The 14,985-nt window shown below is 42.5% G+C and overlaps 1 protein-coding gene across 2 annotated transcripts in view; it reads left to right on the forward strand.

Moving 5' to 3' along the window:
* Nucleotides 1-3,326: 3,326 nt before the first annotated feature.
* The window catches only part of ADAR (adenosine deaminase RNA specific), a 49,261-nt gene continuing 37,602 nt past the window's right edge, over nt 3,327-14,985 (forward strand). Inside the window, exon 1 of one of the 2 annotated variants that reach the window (XM_037501324.2) lies at nt 3,327-3,357. The gene's annotated coding sequence lies outside the window, so the exon portion shown is untranslated. Of the gene's footprint in view, nt 3,358-3,391; nt 3,456-14,985 lie in introns of those variants that run through there. The other variant, XM_037501323.2, reaches the window with a different exon arrangement.

The following is a 14,985-nucleotide window of genomic DNA, read 5'->3' on the forward strand; positions in this document are numbered from 1 at the left end:
ATAGAAAAACAAGGACCAAAAGTGCCAAGACAGAAGATGGAGAAGAAAAATAAGGAAGATTTACCCTGCTAGATAACCAAGACTTTTTATAAAGTTATAGTAATTAAATAATGTGGTATCAAGACACTAATTGTACAGTGGAACAGAACTGACAGCTTAGGTATAGAACCAAACATAAATGTAATGCTGATATATTGATAAGACTAAGATAGCATGATAAATGGGTTTGGAAAGGTGAGGCTGGCCAACAAAGTGGCCTGGGAGGGAGGTGGATGGGAAGTTATTTGTAAAAAGTAAAATTAGATCCACACCTCACATTCTAAACAAAACCAAATTCCACCAAGAATAAGGTTTTAAATGTCAAAAGCAAAATGAAATGTTATCAGAAGAGCAAATTAAAATACATTAGGGAAGAAAAAACAGGATATTTACAAATTCAAAGTTAAGAACCTCTATTTATGAAAATAGAAAGTGAAAAGACAAGCCCTAACAAAAGAAGAAATTTGCAATGCATATAACTGACAAAGGCTCAGTGTTCAGAGTAGATAAAGAATTTGACCAACAATTTGCTTTAAAAATGGGAAAAAGAAGTGAACTATTACAAAAATGAGCCAAGGATGGCCTCTATATTTTAGTTCCTTGGTTGTTTATTTCTTCACACCAGGCTAGAACCTACAAGCTCAAAAGCCTGCCAGCACCAAACTCAATTTTTTACACACCCAGTTGTTTTTACACATAGCCCACATAAGCAGATTTTCAGCCATTTAGAGTTGCATGAATGCTTTGCATACTTCATGAAACTTTGACCAACACCTGCCAATCGTCAGTAAGATAGATCTTATGTTTATAAAAACCCCAAGTAATCTTTCTGACCCAGACACTTCCTACTGGACTGCCAAACATTACCTAAACATGTGAGCCCTCTCCTCCGGGAATTTCCTTGCCCTTCTTTCCTTCTGGATGCTGCCTTTTCCTCCTTCTTCCCCCATCCCCAGTCTCTGGATTGTCTGCTTCTCTAAGGAGCTTCCCCTGGACACAAACCTGTCAAAGCTTGCCCAAATAAATCTTGTCTGTACTACTGCCACCTCGTGGTCATATCTTTTTCCTTGATCTACCTTGAAATCCCCCAAACCCTCAACACAGAAACATTCACCGAAAAGGAACTACTGATGGCCAATAAATACATGAGACGCTTAACCTCAAGGATATGCCAATAAGGTCAAGAGAGAGACACCATTTAACTCTCATTTCATTGGCAAAATCAAGAAGTCTGAAGTGTTAGAGACGATGTGGATGCTAGTAGGAGTGAAACTGGTATAACCACTTTGAATAAAGATTTGGTAGTATCATATAAAGTTAAAGACTGACATAAGCAAGACCCATCAATTTCCCTGGGAAGTGAATGTAATCAAGAGAATTTATAAACAGAGGCACCAGAAGACATGCTTAGAGTCGTGCTGTTGGAAATTGGGGTTGGGGGGTGGGGGGTGGGGGAGGTATTTGAAATAGCATAAATGTTCAGCATCTAAAGAATGGATATATTGTGGTACACTCACATAATGGATTGTTATGTAGCAGTGAAAACGAATGAAATGTGAAAGGTTCCGCGCGGTAAAGAAAAGGAGAGCCAGGCTAAATTTCTCAAAGGGAGGGAAAGCTTATTGCGCCCCGGGCGGACCTCACAGACCCAAGGCGGGGGTCAGTGGAGTCGCGCACGTTGTTAGGGGGAAGCAGGGTTTTATAGGGCGAGGAGAGGTCAGGTGGGTAGTTGGGCTCGAACGGCGGGAAAAGTTTGTAGGGCAGGTATAGGTTCTTTGTCTGAGACGAGACTCGTAGGGGGAGGGGGGAGGCTCATTGCCTGAGTCCTCCAGGCAGGTATCCGCATTCCTGCCCCCCCAGGTGGGCTTCCTGGTTGGCTCCAGCATTCAGGCCTCCTGCATGGACCTTTCAAAATGCAACTTCACTCAACTGGAAAGATGAATTTTAGTGCCATGATCTGAATGTTAATATGCCCACTCCCACCCAAATGCATTGTTGAAATCCTAATAGGAAATGTGATGGTATTGTTATAGGACAGGGAGAGGGGCAGCCCAAACCCCGCAAACCTGCCTATTCTAAATGGGTTCTGCCATCCGCTGCATCAACACAAAACATAGGAGACTTTAATGGGAAGGAACTTTAATAAAACTAGGAAACAATACAGGTAAGGCAAAGAGTCTAGTTTCTAAATGAAGCACCCAAAGTTACCCGTCCCCTCGTGGGTAAAAGTCCATCCAAATGGGATTGGCCCAGAGCAAAGCCCCAAAGCCTGCCACAAGTCTAAAGCATCTTCCAGTGGGGATCCACAGCAAAGGGTCAGAAATAACCAGACAAGCCCGGAAGGAAAAGAGCAAAATCAACATCAAGATAAAAACTGCCATTGTCACCTCCCCATGGGTCTCACCCACATCTGTGTCACCCAGTCTACGACCAAAAGACAAGTGCAGTTTCTTTACGTGTCTCTAGGCTCCATGCGCCTCCTCCAGGTCTCCTGGCTCCATCCTGCTTCCTTCCTCAGTCTCTTCTACAGCTTCTTTTCTCCCTGCTCAGCTCCACCCTCCCTTGGGTGGGGCAGGGAACCTCCCCCTTTCCTGGGGACCACCCTGTTACAGTATTAGGAAGTGCGGACTTTGGGAAGTGCTTAGTCTGCCCCTTAGGAAGTGTCTCACCCTGACCCCTGACTTCCAGTCCCCAGAACTGTGAGAAATAGGTTTCTGATGATCATAAATTTTATAATAGCAGCCTGAATGGACTAAACACTTAGGAAGAGGTTTGTGGAAATAACAGAACACTAGATGAAAGCTTGAAAACACAGTAAACTAATAAAAAATGTATTGCTTGATAATGAATACAATGTGACAAGTTAGAGCACCGTAAGAGCTGTGTAAACACATCTGGTAATATTGGGTTGGGATAGTGAGTTCAAAAGACTGTTCATTATATCATTTTTCAAAAATATAATTTAAAAGGCCAACCAAAGACTTGTCTGATTTGGGTGCATTAACTAATCCTGTGTACTTGGGTCCATCTTTTTTTTTTTAAAGATGGTACCTGCATATCGTCCGAGGCCTACCAACCCAGATGGCCCTTTGCTCAGGTCATGAACATGCAGCATCCCAAACTCGACTGCCTACTGCCCACCGCGCCCACAACCACGCCGTTAACAGATCAGTGAGAAACCTAAGAACACACAGTAACAAAAACCTAGCTTAACTGGGACGCAAACAAAAGAAGGAGGAATCACGTGGTGTTCCCTCCCACGCGCGGCGCGCCAATGATGTCACCAATCTGCGACTGGCCGCTGAGTCCAGACTGAAGGTAGAGAGGGCTACGTGGTGGGGGAGGGCGGGGGGAGGGTCCTGGCGGCAGTGGCAACCTCTGGTGTCTGGCTGAGTCTCGGAGAATTACCAGGCTGGGTAAGAGGCTTTTTCCTTCACCGCCATCACCTGCCGGGGAAGGAACGCCCGGACTCGCGCCGCCTATCGGGTCTCGGGTGCTGATGGAAGGGGTTTCGCGGGGGCGCCCGGGTGGGTTCTGAGGGAGACCGCAGGGCGGGAGTCGGGGGCATAATGCGGGTGGTGGGAGACAGCGACTGGGCTCTGCAGCCTTCTGGGAGGCGACGCCGGAGGCCCGGGTGCTTGTATGCGTGTGCTCGTGTGCTCGTGTGCATGTATGTGTGTGTTCGCGCGCCCGTGAGTGCGCGGGTGTGGGCGGCACGGGCTGCGCACGGATGCTCTGGCGCTCGTGCCAGCCGGAGCCGAACAGCTGGGTACCAAAGGCCCTTGTTTCCCTCTAGCCAACTCCCGTCGCCTGGGAGAATGACTGGAGAGCTAGGCTCCTGGGACTGGCCCTGGGAGCGCCTTCCTGCGTCTTACCGCCCTAGCTGCAGAGGCCAGCGCCTCCTCCCAGAGATCGTATCGGTCGCCCTTGGTGTGCCTTACTGGGGGAAAGCGTAGGCGTTGGCCATAGAGAGCCCACTGCGGGGTCACGGCTGCCTCGCTCAGCCTCGGTCTGGCTCTGGTGCAGGAGGCCTAGTTGCGTCACCGCCCCTTGCTTCATCTGCTTGTCTTGGTTCTTGGGCCCCATTAGCGGTAAGCCTGCCTCTAGTGTTCGGTGTTGATGTCAGAGTTTGGGAAACTTGTCTTTCAAAAAGGGATACCTGTCATTGGATTTTAAATGAAGTGTGGGGGAGTCCCAGCGTGCGGTTAACTGAGGGAGCAGTGTGAGCTGCTAAGGGAGGAGGCAAGCACACAGAGGCCTACACAGGTGTTGTGCTGAGAGAGGCCAGAATGATTGTTAGAACAGGTCATTGGGAGCAGAGAACACAGGAGTGCCAAATTGCCCAGCAAATATGAGTGATGATGCCAGTGTCTTTCTTTACCAAAGAAGCCTCTTTCCCATCGTTTCAAAGATCCTGAAACCTCTTTTTCATTATTTAGATATTTAACAGTTGAATGCTTGCTGATATGGGAGGCAGGGAAATGGAGTGGAAGGGCCTGTGAACTTTGCAGTCAAACCTGCCATTTACCAGCTGTATGACATTGAGTGAGTTATTTAACCTCTCTACTCCTACTTGGTCTTATCTGCAAAATGAGGATAATTATATATACCTTGCAGGGTTGTTGTCAGAATTTCAAGTGTCTGGCTATTATTAGTAAGGCCCCAGCACTCAACACTTGAACTTGCTCCATTGCTGAAGGTTTCTCATTGGTACAGTTGCTTGAGTAGCAGGGGGAACTTTTTACCATTTTGGATATTTGCTATTTTGCTAGATAGGATAAAGCAGACTTGGGGGTGGGGGGGAATCTCAAAATTCGTAAGCTCTACTATAGACCTCATAAAATTTTAGAACACTTTACTAATTACAGCTTCTCTTTACTGAACACTTCCTTTATTGAACACCATACCAAGCACTTCACATGCACTAATATATTTAATCCCTCCAGCAATGCAGTGTAATAAGTAATAATATCCCCACTTTACAGATGCAGAGGTGAGTCTTGTCCAGGGCCCTGACTTGGTAACTACGAAGCTGAAAGTTGGATATAAGGCTTTAGGTTATGTGGTTTTAATCTCATCTCCCAGTGGCTAGAGTCTGGGCATTATGAAACTGATGTTATGGGGGATGGAGGCATACAGTGTTTAGAGAGCATTATTTGCTGCAAGAACAGCATCTCAGTTTGTCCAGGGATACATTATCTTTTATTTTACATTTTACCCAGCATTGTCCAGATAGGAGTGAAGATTTGACTTTTTCATCCAGAGAAAAATGGAGAGGCTTATGGGCACACAGTGCTGGGATCATGGGTACATGGGCAGTATTTGGTAAAATGACTATAGAAACAAGAAAAGGCCTTGAGGTATTGTTATTTCTGCCAGAAGACCCATTGCTGAATACATAAAGATTCCCTTAAGTCTAGCAGTTTTTATATGATAATAAAGTGTAATATGAGCATCTTTCCTGCTCATGGATTTAAAGATTTGAAGCTGTGTTTCAGACCGCAATTGGTATTATTATCTGTGACCAACCGATTAGAGTTTTCAAATATGTGAATAATAGGATCTGAGCTTTTGGGCTTCTGTGTTGATCTCTTGAGATACGGTAGTTCGTTTGGCTATAATATCTGTGAGACTTGCATCATAATGGGTACAGCTGCATGACTTGAGTTTTCTGGAGAATATGGGATGATTGCTCTCAGGAATAAAGAGTTCCACATATTAAATGTGTCTCAAAATTAAATATTTGGGAAAGATCTGTGACTGATGTGCATTAATGTGGGACTCAAGAGGTAGATTTAAACAGATGATATTGTTTTTGATCAGATATTAAATGTTGGTTCTCCGTTGGAATTACAACCAATTGACAAACAACCAGTGTTTATATGTTGATATCTGTATCTGTTTGCTGTTTAGTGACTTGTTAAGAACTCACACGGCTTATATAATCCATCCATGTAGACTGCAGCCTGCACAGATTCACTCAGTTCCTCCACCCAAGAAGCTTTTGTTGCTGCTACCTCCTAAAGGTAGTCTTGAAGCTACCTGTTTCACTGTCTTTATCAAACCTAATAGAAGAGGCCTTCTGACATCTATCCTCTCTTTACCTCGAAACCCACTGCCACCACACATACAGTGAAGCTCTCCCCCCCCCAAAAAAAAAAAAAAACAAAAAAAGTGGTATTTGTCTATGAAAATGGAAAAATGGAAGAAATCCATTAAAAACTAATTAAAGCACAAAAGGGTCCCCCCACCTTTGATCATTAACTGGGAGGTTCAACGATGAGTTTCAGGCATGGATCATGAGGCTGCAGTGATGTAATGAGTACTCTCTGGGCCCTGCCTTTCTTTGCTGCTTTTTGTTTATTTTTTTACACATAGTAAAAAAGATGACTGCTGCAGCCCCAAGCCTATGGCCTTCTAGCTGTCTTCTAGATTTGTAAACTAACCACTGTGGAGAAGGAGATAGGGATACTGTGATTGGAAAAGTCAGTGTCATGGGCCCACTCCTGGGATGAAGGCATGAGCTTCCCTTCTGTAAGCACACGGAATGGGAAAGGTATGGGCAGGTAAGAACAGCAGGTGATCACTGTAGCTTGTGTAGGCACACGACACGCTCTTCCATGTGTGCTTGTATTCCACTCCTTTGAGGCCCTTTCAGAGGCTTCCAACTGGAATGAATCCACCTGGTTTTGTTTGTCCACTGCAAGTGATTAACCTGTTGTGGCATGGATCATGCGCTCGCTCTCCCTCTATTGCCTTCAATCTGCTGTTTGGGTTCTCCACATCTTCATTTGGCTAACTTCCTTTTAGATTCAGGTCATGCTTCTACTCCCCAAAGACTTCCTGTTGTTGTTTTTTTTTCCCCCCTTTAATGTGCATGACATTAATTAATTTATTAGTTTTTTTAATTTATTGAAGTAACCTTGGCATACAACAACTGTATGTGATTTAGGGGAATAGGTGTGCACCTCTCAGATGCAAGTTACCCCCCCCCCCCCCCCCCCGTCCTTGCACCTCCAGGCATTGGCCCTTTCCTTCTTTGTTCCTTCCTGTTTTCTTCCCCCTCTGGTCGCCTCAATTCTGCAGTCATATTTGTAGGATTTGTTTTGATTTAGTTTTCTCAGTTTCTTTGTTTTTTTTCTTTGTGTTCCAAATATGAGTGAAACCATCCAGTATTTATCTTTCTCCTTCTGATTTATAGCTTAGTCCCTCCAGTTTTATTCACACAGTCACAAATGGCAAGTTCCATTGTGTATATATACTACATCTTCTTAATCCACAGCTCTGTCAACGGGCATGTAGGTTGTTTCCATAACTTGGCTATTGTAAATAGTGCTGCAGTAAACATAGGACTGCATATTCAAATTAGTGATTTTATGTTCTTCTGGTGGATAGCTAAGAGTGGAATTGCTGCATCCTATGGTAGATCTATTTTTAATATTTTGAGGCAAAAACTGTCCTTAATCTCCATGAATGAGTTAGCCCCCCATCCCTTCTGTCTGCACATACCCTGTTGTGGATATGATTTCTCTTTGATAATTGTATGTTTACTGGTCAGTTATATACTACAATGGACTGAGAGCCCTTGAGGACAAAGGTGCTCTTTGCTTTATATTCCTTACCTTCTGCTCTTAGCTGGTATTGTTTTTCTTTATAGCACCTTCAAAAAGTTCATATTGCATATTTATCTGTTGCTTACTTTTCACTAGAACATCAACTTCTTGGAAATAATGAGGGAAAGGAATTGTGTTTTGTTGACTGTTGTATCTTTAGGGTCTAGTGCCTGGCACATAGTATGTGCTTAATAAATGTTTATTAAATGAATGAATAAAAATCTGCCCACAGGAAGAAAATGCTGCATCATGTTGATGAGGATTCCAATCTGCATAATAGATACAGTTCCCACTGTACATGTCTGTAAACTCCTGTACTGCTGATCCATCCTGGAGAGGCAGAACCTCTCCCCCATGTGCATCTGAACTTGCAGAGGCCAAGGGTCAGACCCCAAGGAGAAGTCACACCTGGAAGTTCCACTCTGTGAGATGTTTCACTCCCCTCAAACCTTTCTGAACTATGATAGATTGTATATTAAGGCTTTCCCCCCATAGTCTGAGTCCTTTTCCTTAGAGTATTTATTATTAAAACATTTACTTGAGCACTTATAATGTGCCAGGCACTGTTCTAAGCCCTCTATAAATAACAACACATTCTTTAACTGGAGTTTTAGGATTAAGAGTTGAGAACTTTTAATTTGTTTTTCCTTTTCAATTACTAAAGCACTCAAGAAAGGCTAAAAAAGAAACACCTCAATTTAAAAAGTAAAAAAAAAAAAATGAGGCCCCGTCCTCCAACTCCTCTCAGCCTCCAAAGGTAGAGCTACTGTAATAACTTGGTATGTGTTTCCTTCCTGGCCTTTTCTTAGTTTTTACCACCGTACCTTATCATCATGGTTTGGTTTTTACCCAAATGCATCTGTGTTCTAAATGCCCCATCCTGCACCTGGCTGTCTTCAAGGTGCTTCTGCTGCATTCACCACTGCTCCCCAGGGCAAAGCTGCCAGGTCCGGGAATGGGCAGCAGAGCTGGATGGGGGACGAGCTGCCAGAGTCTGCTTGGGTTGGCCTTTGGGACAACGGCTATTCACATGCTGGTCTTCACACCTCTCACAGAGAGGGTCCAAACCCACATCTGTAGGCCCCCTCCAAGCTCATCCATCCTCTGGTCTTGCTGTACCTTATCTTCAGGAATCCTACCCATACCACACCCAACCCCTAAAAAAAAGAAGGGGATACCCTTTTGTTGCCTCTTTGAACACACACAAACACACACACACACAAATAGTTCTCAGACAAATAGAATTGAGATGAGAGGGCTGTTGTTCAATCTGCACGTAACCCCAGACATAGAGCTCCATTCCAGCCAGCTGCACTGCTCTCTTACAGTGCTTAGTCCTAAAAAGTGAATACAGCATGCACTACAGTGCCTGTTCACCCGGGTGCCTCTCTCTTACCACACCCTCGCCAGGACTGGATGTGTTAATGAAAAGGGAAAATCTTCACTAAATTGGAAAATGGTGCCTCATTTTAATTTGCATGTTTTGTTACCATTAAGTTTGAATTCTGTTTGCATATTAAAGATTCATTTATTTTTATACAAGAACTGAGGTACAGGCCAGAGGCGTGGGAGGGTGAGAGGATTCACCAGAGACAGAGCAGGGAGCAGAACAGGCAGACAGGCGGAAGTACACTGCTGAGGGGAGCAGCGGGTGAGACAGGAGAGGTCTGCCCTGCCGTGTGGAGGGTATCTCCCTGGCCCGCCAGGAATCAAACCAGTGCTGCAGAGGCTGCAGACAGCTTCACAACGCTGCACACAACCCACTGCACCACCAGGGAGGCCCTGCATATACTCTTTAGCCATTTTTATTTCCATTTTTAAAATTTCCAATACTTCATCCATTTAATAAGTTTTTAAAACATATAAATTCTCTTTTAAAGGCCGAGTATGTTGTAAGAAATCAACATAAAACCTGCTGTGAATATTTTTCCAATTTTTGTTTGCCATCTAATTCTGCCTCTACCATTAACCATATAGAACCAATTTTCATTCTTCTGTAGTAAAGTTTTGTCCTTTCTGATTTCTTCCTTTGCTTGTAAGCTTAAAAATGTTTTTTCCTCTTTCTGTATTCTAGTTTTTTATTGTTTTCTTTTTGACATGACTTTAAAAAGATGTTAAGTATCATTTCAGGTTTTAACAAGATATTTGATGAAAATATTGTGTAATATTTTAAATAAAATGAGTTTAAATTAGTCTGTTTTGTTTTAAAGATGTTTACACTTATTTATATTTACATTTTACATTTTTCCTTTTTAAAATAATCTGTTAGAATATCTAAGCCTGCTCCACAAAACTGAGATCCAATTTTATGTATATTTTTCATGTTTTTAGCATTTCCATAAATGTGACCGTTGATCTGATTTGCAAAGTGTTCTCATTTCATTAACAACTTCTCAGTGTGCATCTAAGGTGATGGATTTAGCCTCTTCCAGTTCCTTTATCCCAGTTTCTCTAAGACTTTTTAAATTAAAATATATACAATAAACAGTACCAGTCAATGATTTTTTTGCAAATACATTTGCCCATTTTAATCACCATCCAAATCAAGAAAATAAAGCATTTTCATCACCTCAGAAAGTTCCCTCAGACCCATTTCTAGTCACTGCTGTTCCCCAAGGCCACCATTGTTTTGATATCACCACAGATTATCTTTGCGTAGCCTCACATTTCACATAGATGGAGTAAACACAGCATGCTCTTATGTGTGGCCTGTTTAGGAGGTCTACCATGTTGCATTTGTCACCATCCACTGTATAAACAAACATCAAGTTGGTTATTCACTCATCAGTTGATGGATATTTGGGATGTTTCCAGTTTGTAACTCCAAAGAATAAAGCTCTGTGAACATTCTTTTTCTTCTTCTTTTATTGTGGTAAAAAACACATAACATGACATTTACCATCTTAACCTTTTTTTTTTTTAACATATATTTATTTATACAAGAACTGGGGTACAGGCCAGAGGTGCCAGAGGGTGAGAGAATTCACCATAGACAGAGCGGAGAGCAGAACAGGCAGACAGACCAAAAACTGCTCAGGGAGCAGAGGGGAAGACAGGAGAGGTCTGCTGTGCCGTGTGGGTATGTTTCTGGCCGGATGGGAATCAAACCCGCACTGTAGAGGCTGCGAACAACTTTATAGCACTGTCCTCAACCCGCTGCACCACCAGGGAGCCCCATGTTAACCATTTTTAAGTGTACATTTTTGTAGTGTTACGTATATTCAGGTTGTGAAGTAGACCTCTAGAACTTTTTCATCTGACAAATCTGAAACTCTACACCCATTAAATAACTCTCCCCTTTCTCTCCCCTCTACCCCTAGGAACATTCTTGGATAAGTCTTTGTGGTTATTTCTTGTTATTTCTTTTTCATTCAGGTACCCAGGTCTATAGTTGCTGGGCCTTTGGGTAGTTATATGTTTAACATTAGTTTTGGGAAACTGCTATTTTCCCAAAAGGGTTGTATCCCTTTGCATTTCCATCACCAGTATGTGAGTATTCTCACGGCTCCAGATCCTTGCCATCATTGGATGGTGGTTTTTAGTGTTTTTTCCCTAGTAGTTCTCATGACTATGAAGTGGTATCTTACTGTTTATCATGGCACATTTTAATCATTTACATGGCTGTTTTTTAGTACTAGACTAGGAGCTGCTTAAGGGCAACATTCATTCACTATGTCGTGGCATCTTTATTTTTATTTTTATTATTTTTTAAAGATGTATTTATTTATTTATACAAGAACTGGGGTACAGGCCAGATGCATGGGAGGGCGAGAGGCTTCACCAGAGACAGAGCTGGGAATAGAACAGGAAGACTGATGAAATACACTGCTGAGGGGAGCAGTGGGCAAGATAGGAGAGGTCTGCTGTGCCATATGGGTAGCTCCATGGCTGACTGGGGATAGAACTTGTGCTGTAGAGGCTGCTGATCGCGTCATAGTGCTGTGCTTAACCCCTTGCGCCTCCAGGGAGGCCCAAATTTTTATTTTTTTATTTTTTATTTTATTTTATTTTTATTTTTGTGGGGCCCTCGCCAGTGGCCGGGAAACGAACTGGCGCTGCAGCCTTGCAGCCCAGTGCTCAACCGCTGCACCACCAGGGGAGGCCCAAATTTTTATTATTTTTAAAAAATTTATTTATACTAGAACCAGGGTACAGGGCATATGTGCCGGGAGGGTGAAAGGATTCACCAAAGACAGAATGGGAAACAACAGGCAGAGAGACCGATGAAATACACTGCTGAGGGGAGCAGCGGGTGAGACAGGAGAGGTCTGCTGCGCCATGTGGGTGTCTCCGAGGCCAGCGGGGATTGAACCTGCACTGCAGAGGCTGCGTTGCGCACAGCTTCACAGTATGGCGCTCAACTGCCTGTGCCACCAGGGATGCCTGATAATACTGACTATTAACTGAGCTTATGAACATATTTAAGACTTGAATACACATTGTCCAATTGTTTTGTAAGAAAATTGAGTCCATCAGTTTAGACTTGACATAAGTTAGTAGAGTGCTTGCTTCTCTGCATGTTTTCCTTTTCTCACATCTCTTTCTTTACTCAGTCATTAATGTGAATGTGTATTCACTTGACACTTACTTCCTATACTAAAGACACTGTGATGAATCATGGGGGTACAGGATTAGTGCTGCTCGGGACAGACCTCATGATTAATCAAATGATCACGTCAATGTGGGTAATAAAGATTACGGTGAAAACTTCTGGGGTTCCAATGCTATAAATTTTATAATACCTCTACCTCTGGCATGGGAAAGGACCAGAGCAAAATATTGTGTACTTGACTTTTTAAAGCATTTCTTTTCTTTTTTAAAAAATTTATTTATACAAGCACTGGGTATAGTCAGAAGCGCAGGAGGGTGAGAAAATTCACCAGAGCCAGAGCGGGGAACAGAACAGGCAGACTGATGAAGTACACTGCTGAGGGGAGCAGCAGGCAGCAGGAGAGGTCTGCGCGCCATGTGGGACCCTCCTCCGGAGCAGCCGGGGATCGAACCGGCGCTGCAGAGGCTGCGGGCAGCTTCGCAACCAGCGCTCAAATGCTGCACCACCGGGGAGGCCGGTACTTGACTTTTTTAAGGCTGCAAAAGTGCTCTGTGGGTATTGGGCAAATAGGATGGAAGGTGCCTTTTGAGAGGTCTGATCAGGGTAGGTGTGGGTGGGATGTACTACAGACCTTATTATGTATGAACTTGGACCTTAATCCTAAGAGCACTGGGTAGCCGCTTTAGGGTGTAAAGAAAGGTGGCTGCAGTGACCTGATCATATTTGAGAACATTTTGGAGGGGACCAGAGTGGATTCCTAGAGTCTGAGATGAGTAATTTTTTTAACTGCTATTTTAATGAATGAAAACATAAATCCTCTTACCTTTTCATGTCTTTAATTATTAATGTGATTAACTGTTTCCCAAATGTTTGTACTTTCTTTTTGTGTATTTTTACTGACTGCAGCTTTAGTGAGGGCAGCAAAGTGTAATGGTCAAGAGCACCTGCTCTGGAGCTAAAATGCCTGAGTCTGAATCCTGGTATTGCCAGTTACTGGCTGTGTTACCTTCAGCAACCTGTATGATTTTGGTCTGCCTCAGTTTCCTCTTCTGCACCTTGGGAACTACTGTACTTCTCTCATAATTTGGTTGTGAGGTTTACAAGGTTGACTACAGTGCTGACTGACATGAGCACTGCGAAGGTGTGCACGGCATCTAGGGCTTTCTGCACACATATACATGCATTAACTTACTTGCATATGTGTTGTGACTGTGATTCCCTGTCTATTTTCATCTTTTTTAGTAACATTTTTTTTTTCCTCTGGGAACATTTTCAAACGTTATGTTGCTTTTTTTGAAATACAGAAATTTATCTGCAGTGAACAGATGTTCTCCTTTGTGATGTCTTCCATTGTTGTGAAACAGAACAAGCCATACACGCTGACTTTGTTTTTTAGTGGTTTTATTTTAAATATTTACAAATAATCCTTTAATCCATTTGTGATTTATTTCAGCTTATTAACATACAGCAGCACTCTAAATTTTTTTCTCTGAAAGGCAGTTAGCCAAGCTTCATCTATCCACTAACCCTTCTTGCCCTCACTGCTGGTTTTGGCTGCCTCTAATGCATTGGGTTTGTGCACACACTAGGTTCTATTTGAGGAAAGGTGATTTAATTTGGTTAGTGTAGCTATCTTCTTTAAAAAAAAAAAAATTTGGCCATTCTTGCCTGTTTATTCTTACACTTGAAATTTAATCATTTAATCAGGTATCCACTCCCTACTGCCTCCTTACTGCATTAGAATTTGCAATACACTGTTACTGAATTTGGCTCTAGTTGGCATCCATAAAACTATTCAACCTTATTTGGGGCTGGTGTGTCCTCTACTTAAGACATATATTCCTAAGCAGAGTTTTGTACATTTTCACATTTAAGCTCTTCACATTTCTTCAGATTATCCCTAGAGGTTACTCTTTATTTTTTTAAGCTTTATTTATTTATGCATACAAGAACTGGGGTGTAAGCCAGAGGTGCAGGGGAGGGGTGTGTGTGAGAGGATTCATCAGAGACAGAGTGAGGAGCAGAACAGGCAATTGACTGAAATACACTGTTCAGGGGAGCAGTGGGCAAGGCAGGAGAGGGCTGCTGTGCCATGTGGGTTGCTCCCTGGTGGACTAGGGAGGCTGGGGATTGAACTCTTGCTGCAGTGGCTGGTGATAGCCTGATAGCACTGTCAGGGAGGCTATCCCCTGCACCAGCAGGGAGGTCCCCTAGAGGTTTCTCTTTTAAAAAAAAAAATACTTGCTCTAAAGAATATGTTTTTCTGCTACATGTAAGGAAGTTATTGTATTTTGCATATTGCCCTTATATTCAGCCATATTCCTTAACTAATATTGATTCTAAGAATTTTTCCATTTTCTTAAACCAGCTAAGGTTATATTATCATTTGCAAATGATCTGTTTTTCTACTCCTTTTAAAAAGTTTATCCAGGCAGTGTCTTTCTACTTGCTATGTGGGGTGCTCCCTGATTTATGAATCATTTAATAAAGTCAATTAGATCTTTAAAACATAGTTTATTCCTTATTTCTTCTTTTTTTTTTTGTTACAGTATATACTAGAATTTCCAAAACAGTGTTCAATTTTGTATTTCTTTGATTCTAAGACTTCTGGGCATAAGAACATGCTATTAATTTAATAGCTGTTGGAAGTTATCTGATTTGTGCATGCATTCTATAATTCACAGTCCAATATCAGAAATATTAGTAATGTATATCAGATTTGAGGAAGTAAAAGATTAGTGGTATGGTAGTTTTCTTTATTTTATTTTTAATTTAGTATAA

This window comes from Talpa occidentalis, unplaced genomic scaffold (assembly GCF_014898055.3).
Source record: "Talpa occidentalis isolate TD23 unplaced genomic scaffold, MPIMG_talOcc4v2.1 talOcc4.9, whole genome shotgun sequence".
NCBI lineage: Eukaryota > Metazoa > Chordata > Mammalia > Eulipotyphla > Talpidae > Talpa > Talpa occidentalis.